This window comes from Pristis pectinata, chromosome 3, assembly GCF_009764475.1.
Source record: "Pristis pectinata isolate sPriPec2 chromosome 3, sPriPec2.1.pri, whole genome shotgun sequence".
Taxonomy (NCBI): domain Eukaryota; kingdom Metazoa; phylum Chordata; class Chondrichthyes; order Rhinopristiformes; family Pristidae; genus Pristis; species Pristis pectinata.
The window spans coordinates 7,464,107-7,481,575 of record NC_067407.1 but is presented as its reverse complement, the minus strand read 5'-3'; the positions used below and the strand labels follow the sequence as shown (position 1 = coordinate 7,481,575).

Below are 17,469 nucleotides of genomic sequence, written 5' to 3'. Positions count from 1 at the left end.
TGGGTGCAAAATAAGTTTATGAGGATGTTACAGGGTATTGGTATTGGTATTAGTATATTATTGTCACTTTTACCAAGGTACAGTGAAAAACGTGTCTTGCATACTGTTCATACAGATCAATTCATTACACAGTGCATTGAGGTAGTACAGGGTAAAAACAATAGCAGAATACAGAGAAAAGTTTCACAGCTACAGGGAAGTGCATTGCAGGTAGACAATAAGGTGCAAGGTCATAACAAGGTAGATTGTGAGGTCAAGAATCCATTTCATTGTATAAGGGAACCGTTCAATAGTCTTATCACTGTGGGATAGAAGCTGTCCTTGAGCCTGGTGGTACGTGCCCTCAGGCTCCTGTATTTTCTGCCTGATGGGAGAGGAGAGGAGAGAGAATGGCCCGGGTGGGTGGGGTCTTTGATTATGCTGGCTGCTTCACCAAGGCAGCGAGAGGTATAGACAGAGGGACTGGAGGGCTTGAGTTATAAGGAGAGACTGGATAGGCTGAGACTTTTGTCCCTGGAGCGTAGGAAGCTGAAGAGTGACGTCATGAGGGGCAGAGATAAGATGCACAGCCACAGTCTTTTCCCCAGGGTAGGGGAGTCCAAGACTAGAGGGCATGGGTTTAAAGTGAAAGGGGAAAGGTTTAAAAGGGACCCGAAGGGACAACTTTTTCACACAGATGGTGGCAAGTATGTGGAACGAGCTGCCAGAGGGAATAGTACAATTACAACACTTAAAAGGCATTTGGACAGGTACATGGATAGGAAAGGTTTAAAGGGATATGGGCGAAACGCAGGCAAGTGGGACTAGCTCAATTAGGCAACTTGTTCGACATGGACCAGTTGGGCCGAAGGGCCTGTTTCTGTGCCGTGTGACTCTTTATGCTGAGTGTTTCCAGCATCTTCTGTTTTTATTAAAAATTGAGGCCTTGCTTATCTGTCCTCCTCAGAAGGCTAGCAAAGGGGCTGAGGTGTGAACATAGCCTGATGCGGGTTAGGGTATGGATGCATATTAAATTTAACAACACAACAACTTCATTTATATAGCAGCTTTGATGTACCAAATGTCCCATGGCATTTCACAAGAGCTAAAATTCAATAGCCAGTATCGTACATTGATATTAGATGGGGAACACAAAAGCTTGATTGAGGACACATTACACTCCCCACCTCACCATGTTTCCTTCAGGGAGAGGTCAAAGCATCCAGAAATGGAAGTCATTTCTGAAAAGTGGTCGCCAGAGTACTGTCTCTCTGTATTGGACAGATTGGCTGCTCATGATACTGTGACCTGTCTGTAGCAGACTGTTTTCAGGCAGGACCTAATGGACGTGAGAAAAATTGATCACTGCGGCTGCTTACAAGCTATTTTTGGCAGTCTCATGTTGTAAACGCTCTTTCCTTTTTTTGTGATCCTTAATCTGGTTTAAATGTTTTGTTCCATCCAAATCTTTCCTTTGAAATTTCTTGTTTCCCTTCCTTCTAAGTGGAAGAAACTGTTCAGTTAAAGCTCAATAAGCCTTTAAAAAATCACTGAAGGTCATACTGTCCTTCCACTACCCCAAGAGCTGATAGATTAACTTCTTTTTGTGTTGTAGTAGCACCTTTACAATGTGATCTAATGAGAATGTTTGAGACCACCTCTGGAATGTGCTCATGTTTAGGGTTGTTGTTATTTGATTCTCGATATAGACTAGAACTTTCCTCTGCATTTATCAGTACCACTGCTGCAGGAATTTTTGCTTTGGATATCAGCTCTGAGAATACTTCCTTCATACTCTCAGACCTCTCAGCTTACTCACTGGTAACAATAGAACATAGAACATAGAATAGTACAGCACAATACAGGCCCTTCGGCCCACAATGTTATGCCGACATTTAAACCTCGCCTAAGACTATCTAACCCCTTCCTCCCTCATATCCCTCTATTTTAAATTCCTCCATGTGCTTATCTAGTAATCTCTTGAATTTGACCAATGTACCTGCCTCCACCACAGCCCCAAGCAGCACATTCCATGCCCCAACCACTCTCTGAGTAAAAAACCTTCCTCTGATATCTCCCTTGAACTTCCCACCCATTACCTTAAAACCATGCCCTCTTGTATTGAGCATTGGTGCCCTGGGAAAGAGGCGCTGGCTGTCCACTCTATCTATTCCTCTTAACAATGACGGGATTGATTTACTCTGTTGCTCTGAATGTCTTGGTAATAAACAGAGCTAATCTTGGTTTTCTGTTAATGTTTATCACCCAGGTCACTTCACGAAGTCAGATTATCTGCTCGTTGCCTCTAATAGGACCTTGTAATATGCAAATTGGCTGTGAGGTTCTACTTTGCAGCAGTGGTATTAGAGCCATAGAGTTGTACAGCATGAAAACAGGCCCTTCAGCCCAATTCATCCATGCTAACCAAGTTGCCTAACTAGGCTAGTCCCATTTGCCTGCATTTGGTCCATATCCCTCTAAACTTTTCCTATCCATGTACCTGTCCAAGTGTCTTTTGAATGGCATAATTGTATCCACCCCTAACACTTCCTCTGGCAGCTCGTTCCATCCTCTGTGAAAAGGTTGTCCCTTACACCCCCTTTTAAATCTTTCCCCACTCAATTTAAACCCATGCCCTCTAGACTTGGATTCCCCTACCCTGGAGAAAAGACTGTGGCCATTCACCTTATCTATGCCCCTCATGATTTTATAAACCTCTATAAGATCACCCCTCAGCCTTTTACGCTCCAGGGAAAAAGTCCCAGACTATCCAGTTTCTCTTTATAACTCAAGCCCTCCAGTCCTGGCAACATCCTCATAAATCTTTTCTGCTCTCTCTCCAGTTTAGTGACATCCTTCCTATAGCAGGGTCACAAGATCTGTATGCAGTACTCCATATGTGGCCTTACCAACATCTTGTACAGCTGTAACTTGACGTCCTAACCCCTGTACTCAATATCCTGACCGATGAAGGCAAGCGTGCCAAATACCTTCTTCACCACCCTATTCAATGTACAGCACCACAGGGCCATGAGATGTCCTACAAAAAGCCAAGAGTTTGGGTGGTAGATAATGGAAGACTGGACAATGTTTTTCCACCTTGAGTGACCAACTCCTTGTTGAATAGTGTCCTACTCTGGCTTGGCTGTCTCTGCAACACTTGCTAATGGTGAAGACTGTGGACTGACAAGGTGCAAAGCTTGCTGGTCTCGGTATACTTCACGTCCTTTTATCAGTCACGTGAAATTCCTGCTTCTCTTTGCACCTTCTAACATCACCCAGAGGTCCCGACCATCAGTGGTTCTCTCCCAGCCACTGTGTCCTTGCCTGTCACCTTCACATCTGGATTACAGTTCTCCATGTACTCAATACTCCAAGGGCAGTCTCACCAAGACCCTGTACAATTCCTTACTCCTGTCTTTCTATTTGTTTCACCTGCATATTGGCCTTCAATGATTTGTGCACAAGGAGACCCTGGTTCTGGAATCAACCAGCAAAACCCTAATCACTACAGATCAGCAAGACTTATGATCACTTTGCATTAAAATGGACTTCTGTTCTATTTGTTTCCTTTCTTGTAAAAATTGTGTATAATTTATGTTTAATTTATGTTTTTCATTGTGAATGCCGCTTATCTGATGCTATATGCTTGTGATACTGTAAGTAAGTTTTTTGTTGGACCTGTGCATACATGTACTTGTGCATATGACAATAAACTCGACTTTGACTTGACTTACCTTTGAACATCAAGGCTCTCCAACCTCTCAACCTTTAGCAAATATGCTTTTCCATTTTGTGCATCAAAGTGAATAACTTCACAATTTTCCACATTATAGTCCATCTGCCACAATCTTACCCACTCACTTTCCTTATTAAAGGCTCTCTGCATTCTCCTCTGTACTCAATGCCACCTAGTTTAATATCATCAGCAGACCTGAAAACGTGTCATTTTATCCCCTCAGTCAAATCATTGACAAGGATCTTGAATAGCTGGGGCCCAAGCACTGATCTTTGTGGTATCCCAGCAGCTACGGAGTCATAGAGTAATAGAGCACAGAAACAGGCGCTTCAACCCAACTCATCCATGCCGACCAAGATGTCCACTTAAGCTCCTCCCGTTTGCCCGCGTTTGGCCCATATCCTTCCAAACCTTTCCTATCCATGTACTTATCCAAATGTCTTTTAAATGTCATTATTGTACCTGCCTCAACCACTTCCTCTGGCAGCTCATTCCATATACATACCACCCAGTGTGTGAAGAGGTTGCCCCTCAGGTCCTTTTTAAATCTCTACCCTCTCACCTTAAACCTATGCCCTCTTGTTTTTGATTGCCTTTCCCTAAGACTGAGTGCATTCACCCTATCTACGCCCCTCATGATTTTATGCACCTCCATAAGGTCACCTCTCAGTCTCCTACACTCCAATGAATGAAGTCCTAACCTACCCAACCTCTCCTTATAACTCAGGCCCTCGAGTCCTGGCAACATTCTATTAAATCTTTGTATGTCAACCTGAGGAAAAAAAATCTATTTATTCCCATTTTTTGATTTCTTCCTAATAATCAATTCCCAATCCATATATTCAGCATATTACCCTCAATTCCTTGTTGACTTACTCCCAGATGGAAAGTCTTCCACAAATCATGTAGATGCCACAGCCAAGAAAGCTCACCAGCGCCTCTACTTCCTCAGGAGGCAAAAGAAATTCAGTATGTCCCCTTTGACACTCACTAACTTTTATTGATGCATCATAGAAAGCATCCTATCTGGATGCATCACAGCTTGGTACACCAAGTGCTCTGCCCAGGACCACAAGACACTGCAGAGAGTTGTGGACAGAACCCAGTGCGTCATGGAAACCAGCCTCCCCTCCTTGGACTCTTGTCTTTACCTCTCGCTGCCTTGGTGAAGCAGCCAGCATAATCAAAGACCCCACCCACCCGGGACATTCTCTCTTCTCTCGTCTTCCATCAAGTAGAAGATATAGGAGCCTGAGGGCACGTACAAACAGACTTAAGGACAGCTTCTACCCCACTGTGATAAGACTATTGAACGGTTCCCTTATATGATGAGATGGAGTCTGATCTCATGGTCTATCTTGTTGTGACCTTGTACCTTACTGCACTGCACTTTCTCTGTAGCTGTGACACTTTACTCTGTACTGTTATTGTTTTTACCTGTACTACATCAATGCACTCTGTACTAACTCAATGTAACTGCACTGTGTAATGAATTGACCCGTATGATCGGTCTGCAAGACAAGTTTTTTGCTGTACCTCAGTACAAGTGACAATAATAAACCAAGCCCAATACCAAATATATCACATGCACTGGTTCTCCTCTATCTATTTCACTAATCACATCCTTGAAGTTCTCCAGATGATTGATCAAACATGATTTTCTTTGCATTCTCTGCTCAATCTTACTATTCTTTTCAAGGTGTTCTGCTATTGCACCTTTATAGATACCAGCATGTTTCTTACTGCTATGTTGAACAAACAGATCGCCAGTTATCTGATTCCCCTCTCCACCCTTTCTTCAGCAACAAGGTTTCCAGGATTCCTGACGTTAGCACAGGGGAGCACTGGAAATGTGACAACATTGGAAAGAGGGTCCCTGGACTATGTCACCCTTTGCGGCGGAAGCAGAAAGTGCCGGAAACACTCAGCAGGTCAGTCAACATCTGTGGAGAGAGAAACAGAATTAACTCGAAGACCCTCCAGCAGAACTGAGAACATTTAAGTTGCAAAGGGTGGGGGAGGAATGGAAAGGACAGAGGGAACATCTGTAATAGGATGAAGGCAGGGTTGTCCAGGTTATAAGTTAAGATAAGATCTCTTTATTAGTCACATGTACATCGAAACACACAGTGAAATACATCTTTTGCGTAGAGTGTTCTGGGGACAGCCCGCAAGTGTCGCCACACTTCTGGCACCAACATAACGTGCCCACAGCTTTGTAACCCGTACGTCATTGGAATGTGGGAGGAAACCGGAGCACCCAGAAGAAATCCACACAGACATGGGGAGAACGTACAAACTCCTTACAGACAGCGGCCGGAATTGAACCCGGGTCTCTGGCACTGTAAAATCCTTATGCTAACCGCTACACTACTGTGCCTGCCCCAATGTTTATGGAGGCATCCAGTTAATGGATCAATTAGGGCATTGTTTGTTTGTCTTCTCACTCTTTAACCTCCCTGATTAAACTAGTAACCAAATGGCTTCATTAATAGTTGAATTACCAGGGCAACTATAGCTTCACCCTATCACAGATAGTCCCTTTGTCCTATCCATCCCTGCCCCACCCTCCCTACAATGTAAAACTAACTTGTTTACTCTCTTGCCCAGTTCTGATGAAGGATCTCGGACCCAATATGTTAACTGCTTCTCTCTCCATAGATGCTGCCCGACCTTCTGAGTGTTTCCAGCATTTTCTCTTTTCATTTCAGATTTCAAGCATCTGCAGTATTATTTTTTAAATGTTTTACTATTTGCATTGAGCCTATGACAAATGTAATAATTGAGATGTACCCTAGAGTGTTCACTTATTTTTAAGTAACAATATTTTAGGAGTCTTTGAACTTGTGCCAATATTTACAGAAAAGTGTCCTGATATTTGAAAGGAGCCCCTTGCCATCTGATTTACATTTCTCATGGTTTCCAGGAGTTTGTCTCAATATTTACAGAACACCTCAATATTGGCACAGACTCCCAGGTGAGTGTCAATATTTGTCAGTAAAAACAGGAGCTTATTTCAACATTAACAGCTTTTCCCAAGTTGTGTCAATATTCACAGGGGTCTTGGCATTGTATCTCAGTATTAATAGGGGTTCTCAGCCATCTGACAGTACTTGTAGGAATCCTCGGGATCCTCTGTCAATATTAACAGAGGTTCCCAATACCCTGCCATAGTTACAGCAGCCCCTGATATTTACAGGAGTCCTCGAGCGTGTGTCTCAATATTTGCTGCCACAAAACAACAAATTTCACATCATATAAGTCAGTGATAATAAACCTGATTCTGATCCTGATTATAGGGATTTCAAGGTCCATGCCAGTATTTGCAAGGGACCCTAAGAGTGTGTGGCTATACATTCAGTGGGATTCTTCCAAAGACTAATCACTGAAGCAATGAGACCAGCCCCTACTCCCGAACTCTCAATACAGCTGACATTTGGCATGTACGTGAATCGTTAATGAGACTATCAAAGCTAAATAAAGACTCGGCACATCTCTCTGGATTGTTGCAGGCAGTCGCATAATTCTGCCCGTTGTGCAGTCATTTGCCTATCCTGTTTATGGCTGTTGCTGATTGTTTAGAATGTCAGAATTTATCAGGCTGCTGTGCATTACAGAATAATCTGTTTCGCCTTTGAGTGGAAGAGTTCAGCTTGCTTCAAGTCACAGGGTCAGTCCACTTGCATAATGAATGCTTGCCTGAATGCACCTTTCAACAAACTAGATTGACAAATATTCAGAGAAGCTGACACCATGGATTCTCGTAGCAGTGGGAGGAAAGCCACAGAAGGGAATCCTCCGTGACTATCCTAGAATTTCCTGCATTTGAAAGTACATCCCAGTTAGGCCAAATGCCCATATTCCATATCAGCGGAGAAGTTGAAGAAAGAGTTTAAGCCGGGCAAGTGTGAGGTGCTGATCCAACATAAAGGGAGCGTACACAGTTAATGGTAGGATCCTTGACCACATCGATGAACAGAGGGATCTTGGGGTCCAAGTACATGTCTTCCGAAAACTGGCAGCACAGGTCGATAGGGTGGTAAAGAAGGCATATGGCATGTTTGCCTTCATTAGTCAAGGCATTGAGTTCAGGAGCCAGGAAACTGGTTATGAAACTCTGGTTAGGTCACATTCAGTTAATTTCTGGTCGCCCCATTATAGGAAGAATGTGGAGGCTTTGGAGCGGGTACAGAGGAGGTTTACCAGGATGCTGCCTGGTTTGGAGTACGTGTGTTATGAGGGGAGGTTGGACAGGCTGGGGCTGTTTTCTCTGGTGGTGCGGAGGCTAAGGGAAGATTTGATAGAAGTTTATAAAATTATGCGAGGCATAGATAAAGTTGACAGCCAGTACCTTTTTCCCAGGTCAAAATGCCTAGTACTAGAGGGTAGGCACGGTAGTGTAGCGGTTAGCATTACGTTATTACAGCGCCAGCGACCCAGGTTGAATTCCGGCCACTCTCTGTAAGGAGTTTGTATGTTCTCCCCATGTCTGCGTGGGTTTCCTCCGGGTGCTCCAGTTTCCTCCCACATTCCAAAGATGTATGGGTTAGGAAGTTATGGGCAAGCTATGTTGACGCCGGAGGCATGGCGACACTTGCGGGCTGCCCCCAGCACACTCTATGCAAAAGATGCATTTCACTGTGTGTTTCAATGTACACGTGACTAAGAAAGATTTCTTATCTTATCTTCTGTATTTAGGGTGAGAGGGGGAAAGTACGAAGGAGACGTTCAAGGCGAGTTTTAAAAACACAGAGAATGGTGGGGGCTTGGAATGCGCTGCCAGGGGTGCTGGAGGCAGATAGCATAGGAGTGTTTAAGAGACTCTGAGGTAGACACATGAATATGCAGAGAAGGGGGGGATATGATCAATGATTGAATTAGTTTGGCACAATGCCATGGGCTGAGGGTCTGTCCTGGGCTGTACTGTCCTATGTTCGTCCTATGCTGTATACAGCGTCAGAAAAAAACAGATAAATTAGGAGCAGGAGAATGCTATTTGGTTCTTTAAGACTGCTCCGCCATTAAGTACAATCTCAGGTGTCAGAGATTTGGCTTGGCCACGAGGATTCTTTCAAACCTCTACAGATGTGCTCTAGAAAGTATTCTGGTGGGTTGCATCTCAGCCTGGTATGGCTACTGCTCTGCTCTGGACCAATGGAACCTACAAGGAGTGGGAAACACTGCCCAGTCCGTCACAGGCTCGTCACTTCCTTACATCCAGTCCATCCTCACGGTACCTTGCTTCAGGAAGGCTAGTGGTATCGTCAGGGATGCCTGCCACCCTGGCCATTCCCTGTTCTCTCTTCTACCTTCTGGGAGAAGATACAGGAGCTTGCAAGCCCGGACACCCAGACTTAAGAACAGCTTCTTCCCCACTGCTGTCCGACTCTTGAACCCAAGACCTCTTTCATGTCCTCTTTCCAGCAGTGCTCCCGACAGTCACTTAACTCCACCTCTCTCGGTTATTCCATTATTGTCACTTTAGCATTTCTTTTGCAGTAATTCAGACTGCACTGCAACCTTTGCACCATTCTGTTCTTTCGCACTCAGTGTTGTATTTAGTATTGCCATGTAAACTGTTTACTCTGTGAGCTTCATGCAAACAAGGTATTTAATTGCACCCCTGCTCTATCTAACAATAACCTGATCTATTCTAATCTAATCATGGTTGATCCTCCATTTCAGTATCATTCTCCTGCTCTCTCCCTGATTTCCTGTGCTGCTGTTATCTCCTGGTCAGTGCTCTGGAGTAGTTAAGGAGTGAGTTCAGATGCAGGTGTTTTTTCTGCTTACAAAAGTAACTGAAACCTCATGCTGGTATTGGTATTGGTTTATTATTGTCACTTGGAGATGTGTGAGTTCTTTTGTTGGACACAGTGGTTATGATGGACGGACAGTGGTACATCTCCAGGAATACACCCAACTGGAGTTGGAAACCTAACATGAGACCAGAATATCAAGAGAGAAGACCATGGGCAGGAAGAAGGGAAAGGGCAGTTCTCATCAGGGCAAGACCAGCGGAACGCTAGCGTTTATTGTCACTTAATTTACGGGAGCTGAAGTGGTCATTATGGAAGTTGGCTGATGCGAGGGATAAATCAGGAATACCAGGGCAGGATGAAGTCCTGCCATTGTATGATCCACTTGGCCTCTCTGTAGAGGATCTCACAGTGTCCCATCTGATCCAACGGCCCAGACATAATTGCACTCCCCAACACTTAGTCTCTCCCGAACCAATAGGTTTCACAGGTGGAAAGAGCGGTTAAGAAGGCCAATGGGATGTTGGCTTTCATAAATCGTGGGAGTGAGTTTAAGAGCCGCGAGGTTATGATGCAGCTTTACAAAACTCTAGTTAGGCCACACTTAGAGTACTGTGTTCAGTTCTGGTCGCCTCATTATAGGAAGGATGTGGAGGCGTTGGAGAGGGTGCAGAGGAGATTTACCAGAACACTGCCTGGATTGGAGAGTATTGAATATGAGGAGAGGCTTAAGGTGCTAGGGCTTTATTCACTGGAAAGGAGGAGGATGAGAGAAGACATGATAGAGGTATATAAAATATTGAGAGGAATAGATAGAGTAGACAGTCAGCGCCTCCTTCCCAGGGCACCAATGCTCAAGACGAGAGGTCATGGCTTTAAGGTTATGGGTGAGAGGTTCAGGGGAGATGTCAGAGGGAGGTTTTTCACCCAAAGAGTGGTTGGTGCATGGAATGCACTGCCTGGGGTGGTGGTGGAGGCAGATACATTGAACAGGTTCAAGAGCTTGTTGGATAGGCATATGGAGGAACGTGAGATAGAGGGATATGTGGGAGGAAGGGGTTAGGTAGTGTGAGGGTGGTCTGATGGATGGCACGACACGGTGGGCCAAAGGGCCTGTTTTGTGCTGTATGGTTCTATGGTTCTATGGTTCTATGGTTAAACTTCTGCTTTTTATCCCTGTACTTTGAATTACAATGCTTCTTCTTATTTTAACAATTTGTCCCTTAATTTTTTAATGATTCACACAATAATTCCTCTCCTCCACCCCTCAGTAACTCCTTCCCCCTCTCTAACACTATCCTCCCTCAGTACCTCCATTCCCTTCTCTACCTCCATCTCCTTGCGCCCCCCTCTGCCCCAGCACCCTCACCCCTCTGCCCTTCCATCCCTGTAAAATAAATGAGAGGTCAATTGAACATTCAGCACTGAGTCTGTTTCACAGTATTCAAGTAAGGATCTGGTAGCATATTGTTCACATGGTGGCACAGTAGTGTAGCGGTTAACGTAACGCTATTACAGTGCCAGCGATCCAGGTTCAAATCCAGGTGCTGTCTGTAAGGAGTTTGTACGTTCTCCCTGTGTCTGCGTGGGTTTCCTCTGGGTGCTCTGGTTTCCTCTCACATTCCAAAGACATACGGGTTAGTAGGTTAACATGGGTGTAATTCGGCGGCGCGGGCTCGTTGGGCCAGAAGGGCCTGTTACCACGCTGTATAAATAAAGTTTAAAGTTGTGTCCAGAGACCTGAACTATTGATACCAACTGATGAGTTTGAGTCCCACTGGGGCTTGTAAGTTTCTAGAGACATGGAATTGTTACGTCACAGCCAGAGGCCATTTGGCCCATCAATCCTATACTTGACCCTAGTAGAGAAATCCCATCTGCCCCATTCTCACACTCTTTCTCTCTAATTCTGCAAATTATTTTCCCTCAACTACCTATCCAAACCCCTCATATTTCATTCTGATCCCACCACCCCTCCAGACACTGAGTCTCAGATCTTAATCACTCTATGTTAAAGTATTATTCTTTACTTCCTCTGTGCTCCTTTGCACTTCACTTTAAATCTGTGATCCCCGGCCTGTCAACCGTCGACTGATTCCAGCAGCTTCCACCGTTTTATCATATCTTCTTCAATCATCTACTTCTATCCTCTTCTACCAAACTTTGTCTCAACCTACACGACTCCAAGGACAACAACCCCAGCTTCTCCAGTCCTTGTAGTTGAAATAACTCATCCCTGGAATTACTCCGACAAGTCTCTTTCCGCATATTCTCAAAGGCCCTCACATCCTTCCTCAAATTAGGTGACCACATTCTCCAGTCTGGCCTAACCAGCATTTTGTTCTGATTCAACATAACTGTGTTGCATTTTGATTTATGCCTCTCTTTCACACAGAGGGTGGTAAGAGTATGGAACGAGCTGCAAGAGGAAGTGGTAGAGGTGGATACAATAACGACACTTAAAAGACATTTGAACACATACATTGACAGGAATGGTTTCCAGAGATATGCGGCAAATGCAAGCAAATGGGATTAGCTTAGATGGACATTTTGTTCGGCATGGACGAGTTGAGCTGAATGACCTGTTTCTGTGCTGTATTATTTTGTGACTATGTCTCTCTTTATGAATTATAAGATCTTATGACCTTCACTAACAACTCTCTCAGCGTGCCCTGCCACTTTCAAAGATTTATGCACACATATTCCCAGGACCCTCTGTTCCTGAACACCCTTTCGAGTTGTGCCTTTTGGTCTACATTTTCTCTTGTTATTCTTTCTGTCATTGTGCATCACCTCACACTGCTCCGTGTTGACTTTCATCGACCATTTGTCTGCCCCTACAGCCAGTCTTTCAATGTTTTCTCACATTCATTAATTAAAGCTGGCATAAAAAGATACCTTCCTCCTCTCATCTTAAAATTATGTCCCCTCGTGTTAGCCATTTTCACCCTGGGAAAAAGTCTCTGACTGTCCACTCGATCTATGCCTCTTATCATCTTGTACACCTCTATCAAGTCACCTCTTATCCTCCTTCTCTCCAAAGAGAAAAGCCTATCCTCATAAGACAATAAGTCTAAATATGAAACAGTTGACTGTTACCAGTTCTCATGTAAAATCCTTTGAAACTTTCTTTTTAGAGATAATATTGTTCGTAGAAAATTGCAGTTTTGCAGATTTGGAGGACTGAAGGAAACACTCTAGAAAGCCCATGCCTACGTGGGTTTCCTCCAGGTGCTCCGGTTTCCTCCCACATTCCAAAGACGTATGGATTAGGAAGTTGTGGGCGTGCTATGTTGGCGCCGAAAGTGTGGCGACACTTGCGGGCTGCCCCCAGAACACTCTACGCAAAAGATTCATTTCACTGTGTGTTTCGATGTACCTGTGACAAATAAAGATAAAGATCTCTTATCTACCAATCACCACCTTGTGCTGCATCTACCTATCACCACCTTGTGCCCACCCCGCCTCCCCTCTTTTGTCCACCTATCACTGCTCTGCTTTTCCCTCCCATATATTGGGCTTCCCCTTTTCCTATCTTCAGTCCTGAAGAAGGGTCCTGACCCGTTTTTCACCACGGATGCCACCTGGCCTGCTGAGTTCCTCCAGCATCATTGTGCTTTTTAATCTAGCTTCCAGCATCGGCAGTCCTTTGTTGCTCCATGAAAACTTATCTGGTCAACTGATGCTTCAGGGAGGGGAATCTGGCTCAATCTGGCATGTAAGTGACTCGAGGACTCAATGTGGTCGACTCTAAGCTACCTTCTAAAACGACTGCTCAGTTTAAGGGGAATTTCAGGGATGGACAATAAAAGACAGTGAAAATCCACATTCTGTGAAGGGTCAAGTGATGTGAAACTAGGCTGGGTACATAAAGTTGAGATGCGACCAACCCCAATCTAAATGAGAGACAGAATAGACTCATGGGGTTTCTTGGCCCAGTCCTTCTCCTACATTCTCAAGCAAACACCAGACAGACAGTCTAAAGGGACTTGTCCGACAGCAAAAAAAAACTCAGTTCAATTTTATATATTATTACAGCTGCAGAATATCCCTTTGTAACACAAAAGCTGCACACACCATTAAGGGCAGATTTCCTGAAAGAACAGGTCAACGTTTTGAATTGGTGAAAAACTGCCTAATAATTCAGAGATACATAAAATAAAAAATGCTTGTGCCGTGAGGTGGTGAATATTTTCTGACAGCTGAGAGCGATTTTGTTTTTATACCAAGTATTAGAGACCCACATCTCATTTTATATTGGAAAGAATGCGCAATTGATTTTTGACTGATGTCTTCGAACAACCAACTTCAGAGTTTATAATATGAGTAAGTATAGACGAGGGAAGTGATCGCCTTCCCCTCCTTATTCTGTTGTTTCAGGATAAATAAATATTCTAGTTTGCAAGATCATCAGATAAATATGGAGGAACAAAGGCCATCCAGGTCAATAAGCTCATCTATCCAACACAACACCAAAACTTAATTTATTCTCAGCATCCCCTATTGCACTGAGGTTTTCTTTTTTAATTTATTAATTTTTGGGTGGCAGGAGGTTGCTGGCTGAATTCATTTCCCATTCAAAGTCAAAGTCGAGTTTATCGTCATCTGCACAAGTACATGTGTGCACAGGTGCAATGAAAAACATACTTGCAACAGCATCACAGGCACATAGCATCAGATACACAGCATTCACAAGAAAAACATAAATCATACACTATTTGTACAAGAAGGAAGAAAATTAGATAGATTTCTTTATTAGTCACATGTAGATCGAAACACACAGTGAAATGCATGTTCTGGAGGCAGCCCGCAAGTGTTGCCACGCTTCCGGCGCCAACATAGCATGCCCACAACTTCCTAACCTGTACGTCTTTGGAATGTGGGAGGAAACTGGAGCACCCGGAGGAAACCCACGCAAACACGGGGAGAACGTACAAGCTCCTTACAGACAGAGGTGGGAATTGAACCCGGGTCACTGGCACTGTAATAGTGTCATGCTACACTACCATGATGCAAAGTGAACTCCCATGGCAGGTAGTATGGGCAACACTTCACTGTTAGATACTCCAAGCTGGGTGAGCAAGAACTCGTCACGTCTGAGCACCACGAGGTGTTAAGAAGCAGACCCTTCCGCCTTTAACTTTGCCCAAGAGCACCATCCGGTACATTGTTGAAACAAGAAGCCCTCAGGTTGTGTGGCACAGTCAAGTGAAGCAGGTGTAAGCCACGTTTTGGTGAGACATGGCATAGATGTGCAGGTTGGTTCAAGAACCAAATGGTTGAAGGGAGGTAGCTGTTCTTGAACCTGGTGGTGTGGAACTTCAGGCTTCTGTACCTCTTGCCCGATGGTAGCTATGAGAAGATGGCATGGTGGGGGTCTTTAGTTATCGTCAGTATAAGCAGGCATGGTAGTGTAGCGGTTAGCCTAACGCTATTGCAGCGCCAGCTACCCGGGTTCAATTCCCGCTGCTGTCTGTAAGGAGTTTGCATGGATTTCCACCGGGTACTCCCATTTCCTACCACATTCCAAAGATGTATGGGTTAGGAAGTTGTGGGCATGCTATGTTGGTGCAGAAGCGTGGCGACACTTGCGGGCTGCCCACGGAACACGCTACGCAAAAGATGCATTTCACTGTGTGTTTTGATGTACATGTGACCAATAAAGAAATCTTATCCTATCTTATCTTATCGATAGATGTTGCCTTCTTGAGGCAGCGTCTCATGTAGATACTTCCGATAGTGGGGACGGATGCACCAGTGATGTTCCTGATCTCATTCCTGCATTCCCACAAACTGAGTGGTCATTTCAGGGTAAAGAATCAACCACACTGCTATGAGCCTGGAGTCACATATCATCCAGAGTGGGCAAGGATGGCAGATTTCTTCCCCCAAAGGACATTAGTGATGCAGGTGGGTCTTCATGTCCACATGGTAGAATTTAGGTGTAAATATCACCAATAACTTGTTCTGGTCCAACCGCGTAGATGCCATGTCAAGAAAGCACATGAGCACATTTATTTCCTCAGAAGACAGAGGAAATTGGGCATGTCCCCTTTGACCCTTACTAATTTTTATAGATGCACCATAGAAAGCATTCAGAGAAAGCATCACAGCTTGGTTTGGCAACTGCTCTGCCCAAACGTGCAAGAGATTGCAGAGAGTTCTGGACACAGTTCAATTCATCATGAAAGTCAGCCTCCATTCCGTGGACCCTGTCTACACTTCCAGCTACCTCGGGAAGCAGGCAACATAATTAAAGACCCTTCCTTACCTGGATATTCTCTCTTCTCTCCTCTCCCATCAGGCAGAAGATAAAAAAGCTTGACCCACTAGGTTGAAGGACAGCTTCTATCCTGTTGTTGTAAGACTCATGCACAGACTTCTTTTATGATGAAGATGAACTCTTGATCTCCCAATCTACCTTGTCCTTGCAGCTTACTGTCTACCTGCACTGCACTTTCTCTGTAACTGAATCAGAATCAGAATCAGGTTTGTTATCACTGACTTATATGTCATGAAATTTGTTGTTTTGCAGCAGCAGTACAGTGCAAAGACATAAAAATTTCTATAAATTATAAAATAAATAAATAGTGCAAATAAAAGGAATAATGAGGTAGTGTTCATGGGTTCATGGACCGTTCAGAAATCTGATGGCAGAGGGGAAGAAGCTGTTCTTAAATCACTGAGTGTGAGTCCTCAGGCTCCTGTACCTCCTCCCCGATGGTAGTAATGAGAAGAGGGCATGTCCCAGATGGTGAGGGTCCTTAGTGATGGATGCCGCCTTCTTGAGGCACCATCTCCTGAAGACGTCCTCAATGGTGGGGAGGGTTGTGCCCGTGATGAAGCTGGCTGAGTTACAACCCTCGGCGGCCTCTTTCAATCCTGTGCATTGGAGCCTCCATACCAGGCAGTGATGCAACCAGTCAGAATGCTCTCCACCGTACATCTGTGGAAATTTGCAAGAGTCTTTGGTGACGTACCAAATCTCCTCAAACTCCTAATGAAGTAGAGCCACTGGCGTTCCAGTTGATGCCCAGGAACTTGAAGCTGTTCACCGATAACACTATATTCTGCATTCTGTTATTACTTTTCTCTTGTACTAATTTAATGTACTTATGTTTTGAAAAGATCTGTATGGATGGCATGCAAAACAAAGTTTTTCACTGTACCTCGGTACATGTGACAATAGTAAACCAGTTACCAATTATTTAATCAACCAAATTTAAATTCTATGTGTCTGGATCAGAAGTCCTGATCTTTGGGTGACAACATAGCTACTATGGTTTTATCCCTTCTGGTTTTTGATTGTCTGATTGTGCCTCTCAGGCAGTGGGAAATTAAAAGCCAACATCAATAAAAGCCTGCACTTGGATCAGATCCCTTGCATTGGTTAAACATTCTGGGCCGTTTCACAGGAGTCTTGTCAGACAACCTGGACACTTCATCTGAATATTAAGTAAACTGACCAGAGGATTTTGTGAAGGGGCAGGTTTGGTTTTAAAGGGAGCAGGGAGAGAGACACACGAGGGAGGGAATGCTTTCTCTTGGGCCTTGTCAGCCGAAAGTACGGCTAACCCCAGAACGTGGGAGTGAATTTTTCTGCAGTGTTTTATTTGTCCTCTTTGCCCTGAATTTTTCTGTTCTGTTCTTATCTCACTCCGCTACCAGTGGGTGAGGTGTGCGTATGTGTGCCTGTGTTTGTGTGTGACTGTGTTTGTGTCTGCGTGGTCTGTATGTCTGCGTGTCAGAGTTAGAGAGGGAGAGAGAGAGAGTATCAGAGAGTGTCAGAAAGAGAGAGTGTGTGTGTCGGGGGAGAAGCAGGTCAGAGTGTGTGTGTGTGTGTGTGTGTGTGTGTGTGTGTGAGAGAGAGACAGAGGGTATCAGAGAGAGAGAGTGTCAGAAAGAGAGAGTGTGTGTGTCGGGGGAGAAGCAGGTCAGAGTGTGTGTGTGTGTGTGTGTGTGTGTGTGTGTGTGTGTGTGTGTGTGTGTGTG

The 17,469-nt window shown here is 44.5% G+C and overlaps 1 long non-coding RNA gene across 1 annotated transcript in view; it reads left to right on the top strand.

Moving 5' to 3' along the window:
• Nucleotides 1-12,000, top strand: part of LOC127568845 (uncharacterized) — an 87,313-nt gene extending 75,313 nt beyond the window's left edge. The window contains exons 2-3 of the long non-coding RNA XR_007956088.1: nt 5,521-5,649; nt 11,873-12,000. This is a non-coding gene — a long non-coding RNA (uncharacterized LOC127568845). The remainder of the gene's footprint in view (nt 1-5,520; nt 5,650-11,872) is intronic.
• The last annotated feature ends 5,469 nt before the right edge of the window (nt 12,001-17,469 follow it).